The sequence below is a fragment of the Heloderma suspectum genome, chromosome 7, assembly GCF_057233095.1.
Source record: "Heloderma suspectum isolate Gila_16-S chromosome 7, 16-S_ref, whole genome shotgun sequence".
Taxonomy (NCBI): Eukaryota; Metazoa; Chordata; class Lepidosauria; order Squamata; family Helodermatidae; genus Heloderma; species Heloderma suspectum.
The window spans coordinates 27,207,916-27,229,403 of NC_139464.1; the positions used below are offsets into that span (position 1 = coordinate 27,207,916).

The following is a 21,488-nucleotide window of genomic DNA, read 5'->3' on the forward strand; positions in this document are numbered from 1 at the left end:
TCTCCTCCCTGTGCCCTGACTGGGTAAGGAGGATGGTTACCTGCTAGGATGCAATATTTTGGTTCGCTCTATGAGGGAGCTGCACACAGACCCAGCAGTTCCTGACAAGAACCTGGGAAACACTGGTTTAAATGCTCCTTATCCCACACATTGTTCTATCATGAAGACCCTATGCAGACCTCTGCCGATATATCCCCTGGCAGCCACAGTGCGCTGGTGTGCAAAGATTCCGCCTGACAGGATGATGATTGTGGGTAAGAAGCATTAAAGAGCATCACTTCCATGAGTGGAGATCCAGCAAAGGCTAGCGCTTTTTGGTAGTGCCGACACCTGAACTGGCCCATCGACGAACAGAATGAGATGAGATGTTAAAATCAGCAACAAAAGAGTGTGATTTCCCCGTGCAAAAAAATTACTTGACAGATAAAATCATTCCCCTGAAAAGAGAAGATTCATTCTTTAAAACTATCCAATCAATGCCAACTCAAAAAGTGAACTAGACTAACCTGTGTGCAACTAGCTAATTTCCTAAACATTCTTAATGACCCTGGCACCAGTCACTCCCCTTTCTCAACCTCATCTACCTAGCACAAATTTAAATTAGAATAAACTGAGAACCCCTATGCATGCCGCTCTATGTGCTTTCAAGACAGGTGGACTACAAATGTAATAAATATATAAAGTATGGTTTGTGTATTCTGCAAGTGAACCATGAAATTGGGATTGGGCTCAGAATACCTGTCCATGGGCCATGCTGGCTGAGGCTGATGGGAGTTGACGTCCAAAATATCTAGATGATACCAGACTGGGGGAGGCTTCTTTACATGCAGGAAGCCCTAGGTTCATTTTCTGGAATCTCCTGTTTTTTAAAAAGGAGTTCAGTTAGGAGGACTTGGAAAGACTCTGCCCCAGACCTGGAGAACCGCTGCTAGCTGGTAGATACCGGGATGGGCAAACTATGGCCCTCCAGATGATGTTGGACTCCAACTCTCATCAGCCCCAGCCAGCATAGCCAATGGTCAGGGACTACAACTTCCATCTCATCCAACATCTGAAGGGCCACAGGTTCCCCACCCCTGGTATATACAGTAGTTGGCTAGATGGACCAGTTATCCAACATCATATAAGTCAGTTTCATATGGCAGTTCAGTATACTGAGAATCTAAGCGTTTATGTTTTAAAAACAGGCTTCTAGCTCTTAAGAGAAGCAAAGATGGGCATGAAAATTTGTGGGTAAGACCTGGTAAAAATCTAAGAAGTCAGAGCACCCAAAAGATTGAATTTGCAGTGGTCAGGGACCTTGCATGGCATTATACAACACCTTGTTTAGCATTTTGCTCTTCCCCACAACTGGCAGAAATAGAAACATTATCTGCTCTAAAGACACAGGTAAGCAACTACAAATATGCATACTTTTAGCACTTTACAGATCTCTGCTCTTTTTGGCATAGAATATGGGTTAGCGTGGTGCCAAATTGTGATACGGCTTCATGCAGCTCAGGGGATCTACACACCTTTGCAACAACGTGAAATGTAGAAAGAAAAAACAATATTAATTGCAAAAAGCACTTCACATGCTGAGAAGGTGCTATGGAAGTGATAATGTAATGCAGGATAAATGCCCAATTAAAATGTTTTAAACTTGTAACGCTCTCTGCCTACAACTAAAATCAGAAGGACAGCAAAAACGAATGAGGAGCAAAAGTTGTACACAAAAGTGTATTTGTGAGCTGCATTTCTGCAAAGACAGTCCAGGGCGGTTTACAATTTAGCACTAAAGATCCTACAAAAGAGGAAACAGAACCATGCAAGATGACACTGCAAGAAAAAACTGGAGCATTCTAAGGCCTCCTGTGAGGCCTTGGCAAGGCACTTCGCAGATAAAATTGATTGGATTAGGAGTGTTATTCCGTGCGCTGTGGATACAGTTAGTGAGCAAGAGGCGGTCTGTGACAAACCGGTTTTGTGGGATCGGTTCCAGCTTCTTCCTTCTGATGAAGTGGACAAGGTGCTTTCATCTGTAAGGCCAACCACCTGCTCACTTGATCCTTGCCCATCTTGGCTCATTATGGGCTGCAGAGAGAGGCTGGGTGAGGGGATCAGGGCGGTGGTGAACGCCTCCCTTGAGGAGGGAGTGATGCCATCAGCCCTCAAGGAGGCAGTGATAAGACTGCTTTTAAAAAAGCCCTCCTTGGATCCCCAAGTTCTGAACAACTTTTGCCCAGTCTCGAATCTGCCATTTTGGGGCAAGGTGATTGAGCGGGTGGTGGCGATGCAGTTGAAGGTACACTTGGAAGAAGCTGATTATCTAGATCCATTTCAGTCGGGCTTCAGGCCTGGGCATGGGACAGAAACGGCCTTGGTGGATGATATGAGGAGGGCTCTGGATAGGGACGAATGCTCCTTCCTTGTTCTCCTCGACCTCTCAGTGGCTTTTGATACCACTGACCACGGGATCCTCTTGGACCACCTGGAGGGGTTGGGCACTGGAGACACCATATTATGGTGGTTCTGGTCCTTCCTCTCCGGCAGGTACCAGAGGGTAGCACTGGGAGAGAAGATTTTGGACCCGTGGCCTCTCACTTGTGGGGTGCCACAGGGTTCCATCCTCTCCCCAATGCTATTTAACATCTATGTGAAACCGCTGGGGGCTATCATCAGGAGGTTTGGGGCGCAGTGTCATCAGTATGCGGATGACACGCAGCTCTACCTCTCATTCAAATCTTCACCAAGGTTGGCCGTAGAATCCCTGTCCAAATGTCTGGAGACGGTGAGTGGCTGGATGGGGAGGAATAAGCTGAAGCTGAACCCTGACAAGACTGAGGTACTTTTGGTGGGAGACAAGAGGAGGTTGGGGGATGTTGACCTGGTGTTGAATGGGGTACGGCTACCCTTGGAACTGGTCCACAGCCTGGGGGTCATTTTAGACTCCCAGCTGTCCATGGAGGCTCAGGTGTCAGCTGTGAGCCGGACAGCACTGTACCAACTCCATCTGATATGGCGGCTGCGCCCCTACCTTCCCGACCATCTGCTCCCATCAGTACATGCCCTGGTCTCCTCTCATTTAGACTACTGTAATGCACTCTACGTGGGGTTACCCTTGAAGACGGTTCAGAAGCTGCAGGTGGTACAGAATGCAGCAGCTCACCTGATTAAAGGCAGCCGCTGGTGAGATCACATCACTCCAGTGCTGAAGGAGTTGCACTGGTTACCAGTTGTTTTCCAGGCCAAATTCAAGGTGTTGGTTTTGACCTTTAAAACCCTATATGGTTCCAGCCCAGCCTATCTCAAGGAGCGCCTCCAGCAACACCAGATAGGCCACCCAACAAGATCAGCGTCAGATGGCCTTCTCTCTGTCCCATCAGCCAGGACAGCTAGGCTGGTGAGGACAAGGGAGAGGGCCTTCTCTGTGGAGGCCCCCACTCTGTGGAACTCCCTCTCTAGGGAACTCCACCATGTCCCCTCTTTAATGAGCTTCCACTACACATTAAAAACGTGGTTGTTCAGGCAGGCATTTGGGGTGGGTTAGGGTAATTTTAGAAATGTGATGTTTTTAGTGTTCAATTTTATTGTTTTGAATTGTTTTTATTGTTGTACATCGCCCAGAGTGGCTGGGTGACCAGCCAGATGGGCGATTAATAAATTTAACTACTACTACTACATTACGAGTTCTCTGGTAAGGCTCTATGCTCGCCTTATACCCTAAGTGTGATTATTTACTAAATTTCTACCCTGCCTTTTGATCCAAAAGAATCCCAACTTGTGAAGCAAACACAGTAATTGATTGCACAGCTGTGCACGATTGGTGGCTTCGTTGAGATTACTCAAGAATCTCTCGGAGTGCATTTTGGCTCTCCTGGGTTTAACAGGGAATGGTCTATAGTCCATATTCCCAAACTGGGTGAAAGAGAAAATACTAACACATGGTCCCTCTCTCATCCCAACAAGGAGTTAGAGCTACAGTTGCTCCATTCTTTATATAGCGAAGTGCCGACAACATACTTGTGTTTAGAGCAGGGGTAGGCAACCTGGTGCCTTCAAGATATTTTGGATTAAAACTCCCATAAGCCCCAGCCAGCATGACCAATGGTCAGGGATTATGGTAGTTGTAGTCCAAAAATCCAGAGGTCACCAGTTTCCCCAACCCTGGCCTAGAACCTATGTATTTGCTTACCTATATTTTTAGTGTATATAATGTTTCTATTTCTGCCAATTGTGGGGAAGAGCAAAATCCTAATTCATCCACTTAGGAATTCTGGATTCTCAGACACATACACATGAAAGTTAAAGACACATGTACGTTGCGCACACTGGGCTGCAAGAACACAGCAATTGGGCTTGCTATGTAAACGTTTCAAGCTACCCTTTGCTGGATCATAAGTTCTCTCATATTTTAAACAAAGGGTAGTATCCAATCTGACATTAACATAAATTATGCTGTGCTTGAGTAAATGACCTCTAGTGCAATGGCAATAGTGCTTGCTGGTGAAACAGGTTTCCCAGGAAAATCTGTTGCACCAGCAAATGCTATTGCTGTTGCGCTAGAGGTCACTAATGCGAGAGCAATGTAATTTATGTTAGCAGAACTCAAACTGGATACTGCTCAAACTTTCCCCTCCCGTCAGAATCCGCAAAAAGGCAACTTCACTGGTGTTTCATAATATGAAAAATTCCATTTAAAACTCAACTTAATTGGCTAAAGCCCGACCAACCAGTTGACAGCCCTAGTTTTCACTTAGTACATTGGAGGTTTTAAATTTGGTGTTACAATCTGCTGTGCCCAAAGATAGATAGATAGATAGATAGATAGATAGATAGATAGATAGATACAACAGAACAGGTTAGACCAGAGCTTTCGAAACTGTGTGCCGCAACACATTAGTGTGTCGGCGGCAGTGTGTAGGCGTGTTGCGCGAAATGCAGAAAATTGTGTGGAAGGGCACCGCGGAGCTCCCTTACTCGCGTTTGCTTCCCTTGGCCCCTCCCCCGGAACTTCCTAAAGCAGCTAATGTTAAAGCAGCTAAGGCTTAGCTGCTTTAACATTAGCTGCTTTAGGATCATGTGGCGTCTTGATGTAGGACGCACGTGATTGGCGGTGTTGGAGCAGTAAGGCGAGGTAGAGGTGCGGGGCGAAGAGAGGGGAGGGGAGGCGCCGCCCTGGAAGCAGAGCTTGGCCAACGGAGGCGCGGAGAAATGGCAGCGGCCACCAGCCCTGCGAGATTTCGAGCGCGCCCTTCGCGGACTTCTGCACCGTGCTCCTGCACGGCTAGGCCAGAGTAGCGCACGGGTGGAACCGCCGCCTGGGACTGGGACTGCACCAAGAGGGCCGTCCGCCATCTTGGCCAGTCGGAACGGAGCTCAGTGGAGGCCAGAAGCCTCGGAATCAGCGTGCTCCCAATCACCCGGGCGAGCGCAGCTGCAGGCTGTCACCCAGTCAACCCACCTGCTGCTGGCTGAAGGGAGGCCACCCCCCCAAACCCAATGTGCAAACAGCAAGCCACCCACCACGTGGCACTTATGATTCGATTTCTGCCATTTATTTTTATTTTTACTCTGCTGTAATTGTGGATTCACCACCCACCACCGGAGAGTGCTGGAACTGGACTCTGGACATAGGCATTGCAAATATTTACAGCAATATAGCCTTGTAGTGAGACATATATATTTACACCATTTTTGTTGGACTTTTGCTTCTCTACTTCATCTGTTTTTGCAGCTGAGCTCCTACCTGGGCCTATGTGTCCTAATATGTATTGTAAATACTTCAGTTAATTTTGTTTTTCACATTTTCTTGCACATATTTACATACTGTTACTCATAAATGACAACAATGTATGTTATTATCTTACAAATCATATATTTTTAAAAATATAAATGAAAGGTTTTCATGAGATATGTTATATCCCCATACATTTCGTTATTACAATTTATGTATGTGTCCATATCTCTTATAACAGGTTAGTTTAACGTCCGGTTTGCTAGTAAAACTGAATTACCGTGTCACGAAATGATGCATGTCTAAAAAGTGTGTCACCAACATGAAAAGCTTGGAAAGCTCTGGGTTAGACATTCAAAAGCATAAGCCTGCACTTTTGACAAAAACGAATACACCAGCAGTATACAAATGGTGCTATAACGACAGACAAAAAACAGTTGTGTTTACGTGGCCTCTGAGATCTCATTACTGCAAGCCATTCCACTTTGATTAGCTTCTACACAGGATTGAGACACCCACAGGCAAAACCTAAAAATGTACCTAGAAACAAGACACCCAAGTATTTTCAAATAAAACTCCCTCATTAAGCCCTTAAGAGCTCTGTCAGACTGAATGGTGTGTTATTAAAAGGACCACCCTATTTGCTGTACAGTATGTTAGCCCTCCCCAACCTGGTACACTCCAGATGTGTTGGACTACAACTCCCATGCTGGTGGGGGATGATGGAATTGTAGTTCAACATATCTGGAAGGCACCAGGATGGGGAAGGCTGTACTACACATTCACACACACAAAAGCAGGCGCCCACTGATCTCTCAAGCAGATAATAATTTGACTGCTTTGGAAAACAACAGCTTTAAAAAAACAATGCAACAGAGGTGTTTTATTCCAGCCTCACCAGCCTCCGCCTTCTGACCTCAATTGAAGTTATCTCCCACAGTCTGTCTAGAGTAATATTATACGAACCAACAGCTTTGGTGTTTAAATATAGCTACACGCTCAAATGCCAGTACAGAGACATACAAAAAGGAAGGAACTTGTCAAAAAAGGTAGACCAAACCGGAGATTTTGGCAGAACAGTATTCAAGGCAACAACCATGTAAGCACAATACTGCTGCTTAGAGATTAGACCCTCTACACATGCAAACTGTGCTTTGCCTTAAGGAACTAAAAGGCTCTATTACAGTTTAAGTCATATGCATAATTTTCCAAGATTTGATCACTTCCACTTCATGTATATATTGACTTCAACAACACACAGCCCACTGCATTTTAACCGCTGGCTGCAAGCTATGTTATAATGTGCTTGATAAACAATGCTTAATCCAAAGACATCAGTTGGCAGGTGCAGAACTGGCATTTTCAGAATTCTAAACATGGAGGAGAGTGTAATTTTGTTTACGCCTCATGCCTCTGTTTTCTCCTGCCAAACATGCATGGAATTTAGACATTTTGACTGCCAAGCTGCACCTCTGTCCGAGCAGACTGCATTTTAAAGCATGGATTTCTAACATTTTCTCTAAGGAAAACACAGAGAGCAGCCTAGATATTGAATACATACTCACACACAGAGAGAGAGGTCTTTTTAAAGTTATCACAGTGTCTCTTGCAAGAAAACAAATTTGGCAGGTATTATCACCTGAAGCATCTTGAAATTAATTTTATGACAACTGTATCATAGGCAGGAACATAGGTAAGCTGCCTTATACCAAGTCAAATTCTTTTAGGCTCATTTAGGCCAGTAGAGTCTACAGCCAGGGTTAACAACATGGTACCCTGCAGATGGTTTGGACTACAATCCCCATAATCCCTGACCATTGGCCATGCCAGCTAGGGCTTATGAGAACTGTAATTCAAAACATCTGAAGGGCTCCAGGTTGCCTGCCCCTGGTCTATACACTGACTGGCAGTGGCTCTCCAGGGTTTCAGATAGGGATGTTTCCCAGCCCTCCTTGCAGATGCTGGGGATTGAACCTGGGACCTTTTGGATGCAACGCATACACTCTGCCACTGAACTCCTTCAAAGAGCTCAGGGTTATTAGCCCTTTTTATCTTCACAACAATCCTAGAATCCTAGAACAGTAGGGTTGGAAGGGGCCTACAAGACCATCGAGTCCAACCCCCTGCTCAATGCAGGAATCCAAGTCAGAGCATCCCCGACAGATGGCTGTCCAGCCTCGTCTTGAATGCCTCCAGTGTGGGAGAGCCCACCACCTCCCTAGGGAATTGGTTCCATTGTCATATTGCTCTCACAGTCAGGAAGTTTTTCCTGATGTTCAGCCGGAATCTGGCTTCCTGTCACTTGAGCCCGTTATTCCCTGTCCTGTATTCTGGGATGATCTTGCGAGGTAGGTTAACCTGAGACACACCGTGGCTTTGCCCAGGCCACACAGTGAGCTTAAGGGCTGAGAAAGAAATTGAACCTAAGTCTCCACAGTCTGGATTCAACACTACTCACGAGGCCACGCTGGTGCAAATTTAACAGACATAAGAACAGAATCTCGTATGAGGTCAAACCAAAACTAGTTGAGCATGCTGTTTTCTGATCATGGGAATCCTAGTAAATCTGTGCAGTCAGAGATAAAACACTTCTCAAAATGGAATGGCTATGGACCTTACATTTTGAATATGCTGGAACCCATGTCTCCCCAAAACACACACCACCCAGGTTTTGGGGGGCCCAAGATACCCCCAATGGGCCCCCTCCCTCAGTGAGTCTACCTTCTCACCCCCATTGTCCCCATCTGCTCTTGCTCCTCCTCCTCTTTCTCATCATAGATACCACTAGTTTGTTTGACACACAGAGAGCCAGTGAGCAAGTCAGCAGTGACACCCACAGCTCCTTCTTCTCACCACCACTGTTGTCTGGGCCAGAGAGAGTGAGACGAACAAGCAGGTTGCAATGGTGAAGAGGAGGAGCAACTCCAGGGGGCTCTTGTCAGTAGGCACCTGCTGGGGTGAGGGCCCTTGGCAGGGGCACAGGCCCTTGGCAGGGGTGCAACCATGCCTACCCTTGATGCCAGCCCTGACTCCATCCTCCAACCTGGAAGCCTTCTCTTCCTCCTAATCCCAGTTTTTCTTTTGCGGGGGACGACGACAACGACGAAACAATTACAGCTATTTAGACCCTGTGCAGATGTAGCATTGTCAGACTGAACCATGGAGCACCCTGTAGGCTTGCGTGCTCCTTTCTCTCTCCCTCTAATGAAGATGTTCTCCTTCCTTTCAGAGCTAAGTATGGTCAGCAATATTAGGTCTACACTGGTGAGTGTGCTAATCCTAGTTAGCTCCAATCCACAGTATGCAATTAAAGTGATCTTTATCTCAATGTGAGAGTTTAATCAGGGTTGTTGAACCTAGGGGTATATGGATTTTGTTAAATCCATTCTGTCTGTGTTTCACGGATTTTCAGGCTTCTGTTGTTCAGTTGTCTGTTCAATGACAGAATCAGATTTTTTATTTTTTAGGGATGTATGAGAATTTCATTCCTTTTTGCAAATGTGCATTTGCGCTAATGCATATTAGCGCGAATGTGCATTACCACAAGTATGCACTTGTGCAAATACGCATTTGCACAAATCCTCCCCAAAAGTAAAAAACCGGTCCACAAGTTTGCAGAATCTGCATGACTTCTGTAGAAGCAGAAAAAAATAGTGTCTCTGACTCTAAGCCTAGGCTGGATAATAAAACTGTGTACATGATATAAGAAAGAGTTCAGTTAGGTGTCAAAGAGATGAATGTCAAAGAAACATGGAATGGACTGTTTCAGTGCATTCCAGGAAAGAAAATAAGATAATGGTTGATTGTACACATCTGACATGAAGAGTCAATACGTAACTTCTTCTTCAGCAAATGCTTGAGGCTTAAAGAACATTGTCTTTCTTAGTGTAACTCTGTGTTGTTTGTAAGGTTTTTGTAATCAAGTAGGATTGTAACTGCTACTTGTACTATAAATATATCTGCTTGAGGTTAGTTGTCATGCCCCGACTGGAGGAGTCCTCCTCAGAGAAAAAGCTAGAGGTGCCAGAAGCCCAGGGTACCCCAGACTAGGGACTGCCACCAGACCCACAGAGGCCTGAATCCTTGGGGGAAGTGGCTGCAGGGCCATCCTGGTCAGGAGAAAGGGACTCTACCTCTGAAGCAGAGGCTGAGCCACCCCGTGATCCCTGGGATTGTTGTCGCCTCAAGCAACTGGCTAGCATGGCCTCCAAAAAAGGTCTCCTTAGGAGAAAGGGACTCCTCAGGAGTAGGCTCTGGAAAGGGAGCTCTGATTGCTGCAACTGAGCTCTGGGTAGGGTCTGGCTGGCTTTGGGCTTAAAAGCCTTCACTGGAAACCCAGCCAGTGTTAGAACAACTTGGACCCTCCAGCCTCTGCTGTGTGCCTGGCCTCCTCAATTGTGCCCTGTGACTGATGACCTTTTGGACTGTTCAACGACCCTGCTTCTAGACTGTGTAACGTACCTGACTGATTTACTGTGCTTGACCTCTTGCTTGTCATCTCGACTGCTGCTGCATTATCATTGTTGCCTGCCTGCCTTCTGACCTCTGCCCGGATTTTGACCACTCCTGCCTTAGCGCAAACCTCCTTGGACTGAAACCTATGTGCTTGACCATTTGCTTGCCAACTTGACTACTCTACTGCATCGCTCCGTTGTTGTTGTTGTTGTTGCTCAGTCGTTCAGTTGTGTCCGACGGTCCCTGTACTTGCTTGCAAACAGCCAAGACTCGACCTAGAGCAGGACATTAGTTCAGAGAGGACTTCAGAACTGACACGAAATCTGTCTGTCTGTAGTTCTCTCAGCATGCTGAATAAAAGACTTTCCTACTTACTAACCAAAACTGAAAGTGAAGACTGGTTTTCTTCCACACTCCGGAAAAGTCAATCTGCTGCGGTATCTACAGGTTGGATTCGTAGAGATCTGAAAACATTGGAATCTGTTGCAGATTTCTCCGATAACCCTAGTTGAACCTCAAGCTACTGGGCCAAATGGGGCCCACCTGGGTTCCCCAGGTCACCACATCCCTTTCCCCCACCCCCTTTCCCCCAATCACTGACCATTTGGTGGTTTCCCAGCTTTTGCACCCCCCCCCCCCAATTCTTGAAGGTTGAAACACCTCTCCTAAGGCTTCATTACTGGCAATCAGAGCTTCAAGCTAAACTATGCTGGTATTCTTTGGGTTTTGGGCCCCGCCCACCACCGGAATGCAGCCCCCAAGAGCTCCTTCAAAATGGCATTTGGCCCTCAGGCTGGAAGAGGTTTGACACCCCTGGTTTAATAAGCAATTCCAAACCAAAGCTATTAAACAACAACCAGGAGAGTATTTGTCAGTGAATGCATTTAATGTTCAGAAAACATGCCTATGGTTTAATAAACCTGTTTTGGGGCTCCAATTAGGGAGTGAAAAGCAGGGTAGAAAATATGAGAATGAAGCAGAAATAATCCTGACATTATCTAACATGATTCTCTCTCTGCATGGGAAAAGGAAACCAGGTTACAAAAAGCTTATGGGCAAGAGATGGTTTCCCTGTGCCTTGCTTCTTAATCCACATCTCTGTGACCTCCTTTCCAGAAGCTGTCAATGGTGGTTCTAGCCATCAGCGTCTCTGTGTTTCCTAACACAGTGTTTCACCCTCAGCATGTATGTTAAAATCCAGGGAGCAAGCTCAGACATGGCTGTCAAGTCCTTTCATTTTTATAGCTCATCTAGAGAGTGCTTTTTTTTAAAACCAAAATCCTGGAAGTTACCAGTGATGCAGAGGATACAACACTTTCAAAAACAAGAGGAGTGCAGAATCAACAGCTTGCTAGCTCCATGCCTGTCTTCCTATAAGCCAAAGACTGGGCGACTTGTGGCCCTCCAGATTTCTTATCCTATAATTCCCATTATGTCTCATCATTGTCTATGCTGGCAAGGGCTGATGGGAGTTTTAGGCCAAAACATCTGGAGAGCCACAATTTGCCCACCCCTGCCATAAGCAGATATGAACCAATGGGCTCTTATTTGCATCTGCATCTTCCAGCTGTGTATTTATCAACAGGTGATTATGTGAGAAGTTATTCTAACCAGAGGCCAAAATAACGTTTTCCCAAGGAGCCTAATGAAAAAAGGAGAAAGCAAAACAACAAATGTATGTAGTATCACACAAATTAAAAACAGATATTAGTTTATAAAGATATTGATATTGTGCCTTTGTGTCTTTAGAAAGCAGCTACAACTCTCTTAATAAAACAGGTCAAATGATACAATAAAAACTACCAACCTATGAAACACAATAAACTATCATGATACAGACCCCTCACCTCCAAATGCTTTATAAAAGAGCCATGCCTCTCTAGCACCAGGAAAGGCCAACATGAAGGAGCTTGGGGGGACCTCTCGCTGAAGGGCATTCCACAGACGGCCTTAACCTCTTGAGGGGGGCCTCTCATGTTGATCTAAGTGTAGGTTCATGTGGATGAGAACGGTACTTAAGATATCCTGGGCTCAGATCCTTTAGGGCAGGTTTAAGCGTCAATTAAAGACCCATCTGTTTACCCAGGCCTCCCCTGAGTGAGTGTGCTGCCCAGATTATGAATTATCGTGTTGTACTGGTTTTAATGTTTTTATCAATGTTTTATATCAATGTTTTAGCAATTATTATACATCTTAACTGTATTTTAATGTATATCACAATGTATTTTATGTATTTAAATCTTCTTGTAAATCACTTAGAGATGTTTTTAAATGTGTTAAGTGCTATACAATTGTTGTTGCTGTTAATAATAATATTTATACAAGATGCAGGAGTTCAAGAAAGGCATTTATCCATGCATGGTACCACACAGACCAGCATAGTTAACAGGCTCCTAACCTATGTACTGGACTCTGCATGTAGCAGCCTCATGCCAGCAATTTCCCTCGGAATCACAGACTGCTGGCAGGCAAAGACTGCCAGAAAAGGGAATAGCACAAGATTTAGGAACCCTTTCAATAAGATGCTGAGCCACATAAAAAATACTTGCCAATGTGAGTAGTTGTGGTTTTTTAAATGTACACACACACACACGAGATGTTGCACAACAGGAGCTCTGTGGTGTGGGAGGGCTGTTGGAAAGCTAAATATGGTCTTCTGAACGAAGATATTTCGGGTTTTAAAATATCTATGTAGGGATTTGCCTATTCTCTGAATCCGTTTATGCACATACAGTACACACAAGAGCCTACAGGGCACTGTAAATATTTATCAACCCAAACAACTGCCCCAGCCCTTGCAGCTGTAAGATATTTTTTCAGAACTGAACCTTATCTTGTATTTTTTTTTTTTTTTTACACAAAATGAGCTATCAAGTTCGGCTAACTGCCAAGAGAACAAAATACAGACACTCTGCGCCATCTGTCCACCCCATAACTGTCTCCTGACAATTAAAGCAGTAGCTGCCCTATAATGACATGGTTACTTTTAAGACCACAGCAACACATGTCATGCCTTCCACAGGAGTGTGGAAAAGCAAGTCATTAGAACTGACACCAAACTGCAGCTGACCACAGGGTGAACAATTAAGACTGCAATAATAAATGTTTATTAAGCACTTTGGACACTGAGAAATGCTTCACATTAGTAGTAGTAGTTGATGAGTGCCTTATAGATGTAGTTCTGTCCTTGCCAAAATAGCCTTTCAGTGCAGTCCTCCTACGCATTTCTACCCAGATGTCAGTCCCATTGAGTTTGATGAGACTTACTCCCAGGTAAGTATGTACAGCAGGGGTGGAGAACCTGAGGCCAAATCCGGCCCCCTGGGATTCCCCAAGAGCTCCCACCTCCTCCCCCTGGTTCCATCCCATTTCCCCAACCATTGATTGTTTGGTGGTTTCCCAGTGTTTCTACAGATACTGTAGAGCTGGAAAAAGTGCAGAGAAAGGCAACTAAAATGATCAAGGGGCTGGAGAAGGTTACAACAGCTAGGATTGTTTAGCTTGGAAAAAAGGAGGGTGAGGGGAAACATGATAGAGGTGTACAGAATTATGCATGGTGTGGAGAAAGTGGATAGGGAGACATTTTTCTCCTTCTCTCAAAATACTAGAACCCAGGGTCATTCCATGAAGCTGATTGGTGGGAGATTCAGGACAGATAAAAGGAAGGACTTCTTCACACAGCACATAGTTAAACTATGGAATTCACTACCACAGGGTGTAATGGAGGCCACCAATTTGGATGGCTTTAAAAGGGGGTTGGACAAATTCCTGGAGAAGGCTATCAATGGCTATTGGTCTTGATGGTTGTGTGCTACCTCCAATACCAGAGGCAGTATGCCTATATACACCAGTTGCTGGGGAACATGGGTGGGAGGGTGCTGTTGCACTCTTGCCCTGCTTGTGGGTTCTTGGTTGACAGCTGGTTGGCCACTGTGTGAACAGAATGCTGGACTAGATGGACTCTTGGTCTGATCCAACAGGGCTTTTCTTATGTTCTTGTTTCCCCATTCTAGAGGGTTGCAATGCCTCTTCTAACATCAGTTCTTGCCAGCTGACGGCAGCCGGCGGCAATAACTCAATAACAGGGTCATATACCTGTCCAAGGCTAAGAGAGGAAAAAGGAGGCTGAAGCAGGAAACTTTACCAGTTCATTCAAATCAAGACAATGTGGCAAAGAAAAATTTACTTTCCAGTCCAAAGTCCAACACACAAGGGAATATAAGCAAGGCTGAGGTTCAGGTTTGGGGTCAAGGTGAGGCTGATGAGATCCCACCTGTGAAAACAACGTTGATCTCCAGCAGCCTTGCACCTGCCTGCTTCCTGCTTTTAACTGCAGCATCCTGAAGCAGCTGCAGGTAATCAGTCTTCTTGCATCCGAGAGCCTCTCTGTCTTAAATGGACAGAGACCCATCTACGTTGTTTTTTTACATGCAGCCACCTTCGCTCTGCTGGGGTGGGTGGCATTTTGTCCTCTGAATCCTCTGGGGAGGCTGTATCCAGGCAAGGAACACCCACAGGAGGTGAGGGGGCTCAGGCTCCTTCTGTGCTGGTCCCTTTCCTTGGGACTGGGGCCTGCCATTCCCCTTAACCCTCAGCGAAGTTCGAGGGAAGCATGACACCTAAGACTTAGTTACTGTCAGTAAGACCTTTAAGCTAAAATATGCTGGTATTTTTTGTAATTTTGGCTCCACCTCCTTTTGCCTCCGGCCCCACCCTGTTTGCCTTTGGCCCCACCCACCACTGGAATGTGGCCTGTGAAACCTTCTCCGGAATTGAATTTGGCCTTTGGGCTGAAAGAGGCTCCTGTATAGGGTTGCAGCCTCACAAACTAATACAAAGAAAACAAAACAGAGGATACTTAAGCACTGGGAGGAGAAAGGAGAACTTCCATTATCACCATAATTCTTATAACAATTCTGTATGGTAGGCCCACATCACCAACCCCATATTGCTGAGGGTGGAGAGCAATTTTCCTAATGTCCCATAGCAAATTCAAATCTCACTTTGGCCATGAGTTGGGAGATTCCCTCACTCACAGCTCACATTCTTAGTCACTGTGCTGCACCAGCTTATATTACAGTCATCATCATTCATGTTTCGAGGTAATAACTATCATCAGCGTGCTTACAAATACTGGTTGACAGCTACGGTATCTACTTATGGCCAGGTTAGTGTTGCACAACCTTCTATCAGGTGTACCATAAAAGAGCGGTAGTGTGGTACACCAAACACACACACAGAGTCTGTACTGAGTAATCAAGCTGTGCAAACTAATACTACACTGCAATTTTTTTATTCTGTTTTGTTCACATTTGGAACTTTAAAGGAAACTCTTTTTAAAAAGCAAAGTTCAGAGAATAAGTAACCCATGGGCGGTTGGGGGTTGAAGGACAATGCTGAACCTAAGCTATGAAGGCCATTAGAACACTATAGATTTTACAAGGAGTCGTCATAAGACATAGGCATGATGTTCCATGAAAAATCGATGGAGAGAGCAATCCTATGTCCCCTAGGCAGTGGAACCAGAGCTCCAATCTCAGAGCCCAGAAATCATGTTCCCCACCCCTAGTAGCCGACATGGTTCTCTCCACGCCTGCTACGTCTCCATGTTTGGAAATGGAGCGCGGAGATGGGCAGAAGGGGGCGTTCCCAGGGGTGGAGAGGGGAGGAGACCAGGGAGCTGCATTATGCAGCTGGCTATGCGTGCCCCAGCCTCCTTCCCTCCCACTTGGAAGCACCACATCAAGATGAGCGAAATCGCCCATCTGTCAAAAATGCAGGGTGGCCACAGCATGGAAGCAAGGAGCACCTCTGTGCACCAGCCACCCTACATTGGATACTCGGTAGCCTCCGAAGTAGGAGGCTGCAAACTATCTCCATAGGATTGTGCCCCAAGAAACCCAAACCCTCTGCACATTATGCAAGCTAAGACATTATGTACAAGTTTTCCCCCACTCTGCTTGCTTCATCCTGTACACATTATTGTCGAATTGAAAATTATATATATATATATTTCAATTTTACAAAAACATGAGCACAGCATCTGCAGAAGGCTCCAGAGTTCAAGCAATGGGACATTTCTGTGCTTGCATAACTGCATGCATCTCTCCTTTTCATACACCAATCCTTTCCTATAACTAGTGTGTACATCTCTTCCTTGCGCTAAGTTGATTTCCCAAAAGGCAATGCAGTGAAAGGAAGAGGGAGATATGCACTAGGGACTGGAAAGAGATGTCTGGTTATGGGTTCCAAGTTTGTGTATATTAGGCTAGGGCAAGTACACTATCCCGTACCAGCCTGCCAGGGCACTGAGATCATCAGATGAATCACTCCTGGTGGTTCTGCATTGACCTGCAGTCCCTTTGGAGTCCATTCGGAGGAGATCCTTCAGCGTACTGGTGCCCTCTCAGTGGAACTCCCCTACCATTGATGTCAGACAGGCACAGGGGTGGTTTTGTTTTTGGCACCTGATGAAGACATTTTTTAATTTAAACAAGTCTTCCCTGACAGACCAGCCACAGTTTTATTGGCATAATTGGATTTTACATATCTTAATTCTGTATTTTGACTCTTTTTTCCTTTTTTTATTGTTCACCACTCAGGAATCTTGTTAGATACAGAGTGGTATATAGCAAATCTTTTAAAGAAATAAACATCAGACTAGCTTCCAGTTATATACTGTTAGAAATATCTAACTCAAGGGTCAGGCTTTTTGGCCTAGGGGTATGTCTCTTGCTCTGGGTGCCAGAGGTCCTGGGTTCAGTTCCCAGACAAGACCATGCAACAGGGGAAAGAAGGGACAACAGCCCTTTAGAAATAGAATAGCCACTCTTCAAACATTTTCTGCAATACTTCTAGAAAATGAACATTTACACAGAAATGTTCATAGATTTTGAACAAGCCAGACATACATCTTAAGAGTGCTACACGTGAAATAGTCCACAGAAGAGGCATTTTTAAACCAAAACAAGAAGCAAGAGATAAGAAAAAGCTGTTTGAGGGACGGTAACCATTCGATGTCATAAGAATCAGATTTTTGCTTCACATAAAGTTTAAGAATAGGAAAAACAGATGCAATAAAGAGAAGCCAGCTTTTCTCGCAAGTTGAGGATACCCCATCTTCTCCCTCCGTGTCTCTCTACACACACTTTGCAAAGGCTTAAAATATGAAGAGGCATCTTAAAAATAGTCAATCTCCAGCTGCAGCATTCCTTCTGTGTCCGGATCTTAGTTCCAACTGGCACTACCAGCTTAAAATTGGCACACCAGTAGGAAGTGCAAGGCTAGAATTTACATTCCAAGAGCTCCATCCCTTGGCATGCACCAAACAAGAGGACAAGCCACAGTGGAGAAGGCAGGCAGGCACTCTCCAAATAGAAAGCCTGCCTTTTGTGGGCTGCCTTCCCCCACAGATCACACTATATTTGTTTATGAAGCAGCCACTGAGATTTGGCAAGCTGAGAGCACGAACAGAGGCATAAAATGCTTCTCCCCAATCTTCCATCCTCGCTTGATGAACACAGCTGCATCTAAAAGCCAAGCAGTATTCTTATTAAAATGCTCCCCCCCAACCCTGTGCTGCTGCCGCCCTCCTGCCGCCCTCTCGACGCTGGCTTAATGCCGACTAGTCCTGACACAATTCTGGCACAGGCTCCCCGCCAGCAAAAAAAACAAAGAATGAGCAGAATCGGTTTGTATGGGGGCCAGGCTGACAGCTGCTGTCCGTGTCACTCCCGCCTCAATGTGGGAGAACGCTTTTCTTGTTTACAGAGGACCAAGGCTAAAATTAGAGACATACGGATTTAGCAAACCTGGAAAATGCTAGCCCTGGCTGAACCGAAAGGTGTGAGAGACAATTGACAGATGCTAAAAGCAGCCTTCCCCAGTTTGGCCCACTCCTGATGGGTTGGGACCACAACCCCCATCATTCCCCTCTGCCCTGACTGGCCAGGGATGATGAGGGTTGTGGTCCCAACCCATTGGGAGGGCACCAGGTTGAGAGAAGGCTGAAAAAAGGAAGACTCTGGGTGAGCGGCAGGAGAAAGCATTGCACTGCAAACCCTGAAATACTTTCTGAAAATAGAAAACCTTTTATTTTAGGCATTATCTGAAGAGACCTGCAAATAAGAAATCTACCAACACAAATCACTGTCTCAGTACCATCATCCATCTCAGCAAGAAAGCCCTGCCTACAACATGTGATTTATGTCGAGGATAAGCAGAGCCAGCCATTCAGTGCGCTGTAGTGCATCACTGGTTCCCATAGCACCACAAACGTGCGGTGCTGACGCTTATGCACATACTGTTTAAAGCTGCTTTTTTAAAAGGCAAGAAGTTAGGTCAATAAGTGCAGAGAGTCACAGAGCGCAAACCATGGAGCACCGTCACTGAAGAACCACCGCTGGTTTCAGTCCAGTGGGAGAACTGTTGAAATTAATGGAGGTTGTTCAGCAACGGTGGCTTTGGAGATTACAAATACAGTTAACAGGATTCTCTAAAAATTCAGGGCAGTAAGCATCAAGCAGGGCTACTGTACCAAGGCTGTAGTCACCAATGGGGTGGGGGTGGGGGAGAGGGAGGAAGGGGAGAGAAGAGAGCTTGCCCCCTACTGCCCTGCTGGGATATTCTATGCTTCTTTGCTGCATTTTTAACTAGCATTCTGGGCTGTGAATGCAAAAGGTAAGCACTAAACACTAGGGTTTACATTTTGTTCATAAAATAACTTTAAACACATTAAGATACAACTTTAAGCATAGACAGCTTCAGCTATTGGGCGGTAGAGGAACGTAGTAAATAAGTAAGTAAATAAATAAATATTGTGCCAGCGGTTAGCAACGTGGAACCCATGGGCACCAATGCACCCTGGAAACCTTTCTTGGTGCCCACCACAGTGCCCTATCTCCCCCCCCTCTTTTTTTTTAAATAACACATTTGCTTACCTGCAGCTGGGATTGCTGTGAAACAGCTTTCTGTTGGGTCTAAAAACTTAAAGAGTTCAAAGGAGTTGTTTAATGTGTTAGGACTCAGACCCCATATTTGCCTTGTACTCAGTCCTTTGGGCAGGATATTTGTCCTTTGCCATGGCAGCCATTTTGTGATGGCCCCAGGACAGTTTTTTAAATTGCCAAATGTGCCCACAGCCCCCAAAAGGTTGTCTATCACTGTATGGAGCTACATGTTTAGGTTCTGGCTATTCTGTACCTTAATACTTTACCCCCACCCCCACCCCACTGCAAAATGTCTAGCTATACGCCTGGATTGACCATTGATCACTTAGGGTGCCTCTAGACTCTTGCTCCAGATGGCTCCTAGCACTACCACTCAGAAGGCATTGCGCAGCTATCTCCTGAATGGATTTTCTGCAGTCAGAAAAAAGATGGAAGAAGCTAAGAGAAAACCCAGGAGGGTTAGAAGTGGAAGATGACGACTTCTGGACTCTCTGTAAAATTCCATCAATGAGGCAGGGCAATTCCACAATAAAAGCTTTGCCTGGAACCACCCATGGTTTACTGATCGCCAGATTCAAGTTTGGGGAGGATTTTTTCAAAAAACATCTGGAGGGCCACAAGTTGCCCAGCCCCAAATTACAGAATGCAATTCATCACTGGGCTGGGTGGCTACAGCTGTAATTTTGCAGCTCAAAGGTGCAGCTACAGCCAACCACAGGAAATCTATTATCAGATCTTTCACTTTAAAAAAAAAGGTGGGAAATGCAACCATAGAGCCCCCAGGTTTGGATCAGGGAATTTTTTAATCCGGTTTTTTTAAACCCTCCCCATGGTGGTTTCCTGGTTGAAATCCCCACCCCCACTGCTATTTGCACCAAGGAAAAAAACAAACAAACAAGTAACCTTATGGTGCTCCTATGGTTTTGTCCCCACAGGACAAATGGCAGCTCTAGGGGGCAATTTGGACTGGGAAGACAGCATGGGGAGCCCTCCCCACTTCCATTGATCCCCAAACAGAACTATGGGTTATCACTTGTTCCCTCCTGTTCTCTGGAGCAGCCTTCGCCAACCTGGCACCCTCAAGATGTGTTGGGCTACAACTCCCAGAATCCCCCAGGCAGCCATGATGCCTGGGGGATTTGGGGAGTTGTAGTCCAACACATCAGGGGGGCGCAGGTTGGCGAAGGCTACTCTGGAGGATGTCACAAACTACTGAAAAGTTCATGACAGGCAGAAATTGAGCAGATGAAGCCTGCCACACAGAGGCGTAAGAGTCCTGTCCGTGAAAATGCAGCAACTGCGAACAACTTTCTACCTTCCCGCCCCTGGCTTTGTGCAGCTTTACGCAACCTGTCAAGCAATCTCCTCTCCCTGCCTGTAGCTCTGAAATCAAATCACCTTAAACAAGATTCCCAAAATTTATTTTGTTATTCTTCCATTTATGAAGAGAATCTCTTTCTTTCTTTCTTTTTTTAAGGCTGTACAATCACAGAGTATGGATTAAAAAGGAAAAAAGAATTCTGAGGACTCAAATCGCCCATCTGGCTGGGTGACCAGCCAGATGGGCGATTAATAAATTTAATAAATAAATAAACAAACACCTTCTCTTTACCAAAATCAGAGATTAGTAGTAGATAAACGTAAGTGCTGTTTATTCAATTATGTATGTAAGGATTATACAACAGAATAAGGCTTCATCTGACCTTTAATCTCTTAAATTACCATCATCATAAAGAAATGGGTGCACTGTTGCAGGGACGTCAAATGATGTATCACGCTAACTGCACAAAAACCTTTGCAAAGCTCTGGTGGATTCATATCTCTGTTGCAGTATTCGTGCAACTGTTTCCCCCCCCACTACAAGGCCACTTTTTACAATGACAGAGTTGAAGTCCAACACATCTGGAGGACACCAGGTTGGCTGATCTTGGCCATGTTGCATAAGGTGATGCTTCAAGCCGTAACCGATGGCCCAGTTCACACGTCACCATAACCCAAAGTTCTGGGGCAACCCTAGTTTATCGTTCAGGAGCAGCATATTAGTAGATGCAGCCCAATCATCCTGCTGCAAGTGGGAGTGCCAAAACAAATCACGGACCTTCCATCCATCGTTTCTATAGCGTGACGTACAAATTAGGACCTCTGCCTTGTCTCCCCCACCCCCGGAAATATGTCATCACGCTAAACAAACCACTAAATGCAGAGTTAAGAATTTCAGAAGAGCCATGCTGGATCAGACCAAGGGTCCATCTAGCCCATCATTTTGTTCACACAGTGGCCAACCAGCTGCCCACGGGAAACCCACAAGCAGGACATGAGAGCAACAGCACCTTCCTGCCCATGTTCCCCAGCAACTGGTGTACATAGGC

General features: G+C 45.5%; 1 protein-coding gene across 4 annotated transcripts in view; it reads right to left on the reverse strand.

Annotated features, from left to right (window-relative positions):
* The window catches only part of DENND5B (DENN domain containing 5B), a 161,467-nt gene that overhangs the window by 87,258 nt on the left and 52,721 nt on the right, over positions 1-21,488 (reverse strand). The window contains exon 1 of one of the 4 annotated variants that reach the window (XM_084809411.1): positions 739-859. The exons of the other annotated variants lie outside the window; for them this stretch is intronic. The gene's annotated coding sequence lies outside the window, so the exon portion shown is untranslated. Of the gene's footprint in view, positions 1-738; positions 860-21,488 lie in introns of those variants that run through there. 4 annotated transcript variants of the gene reach the window in all.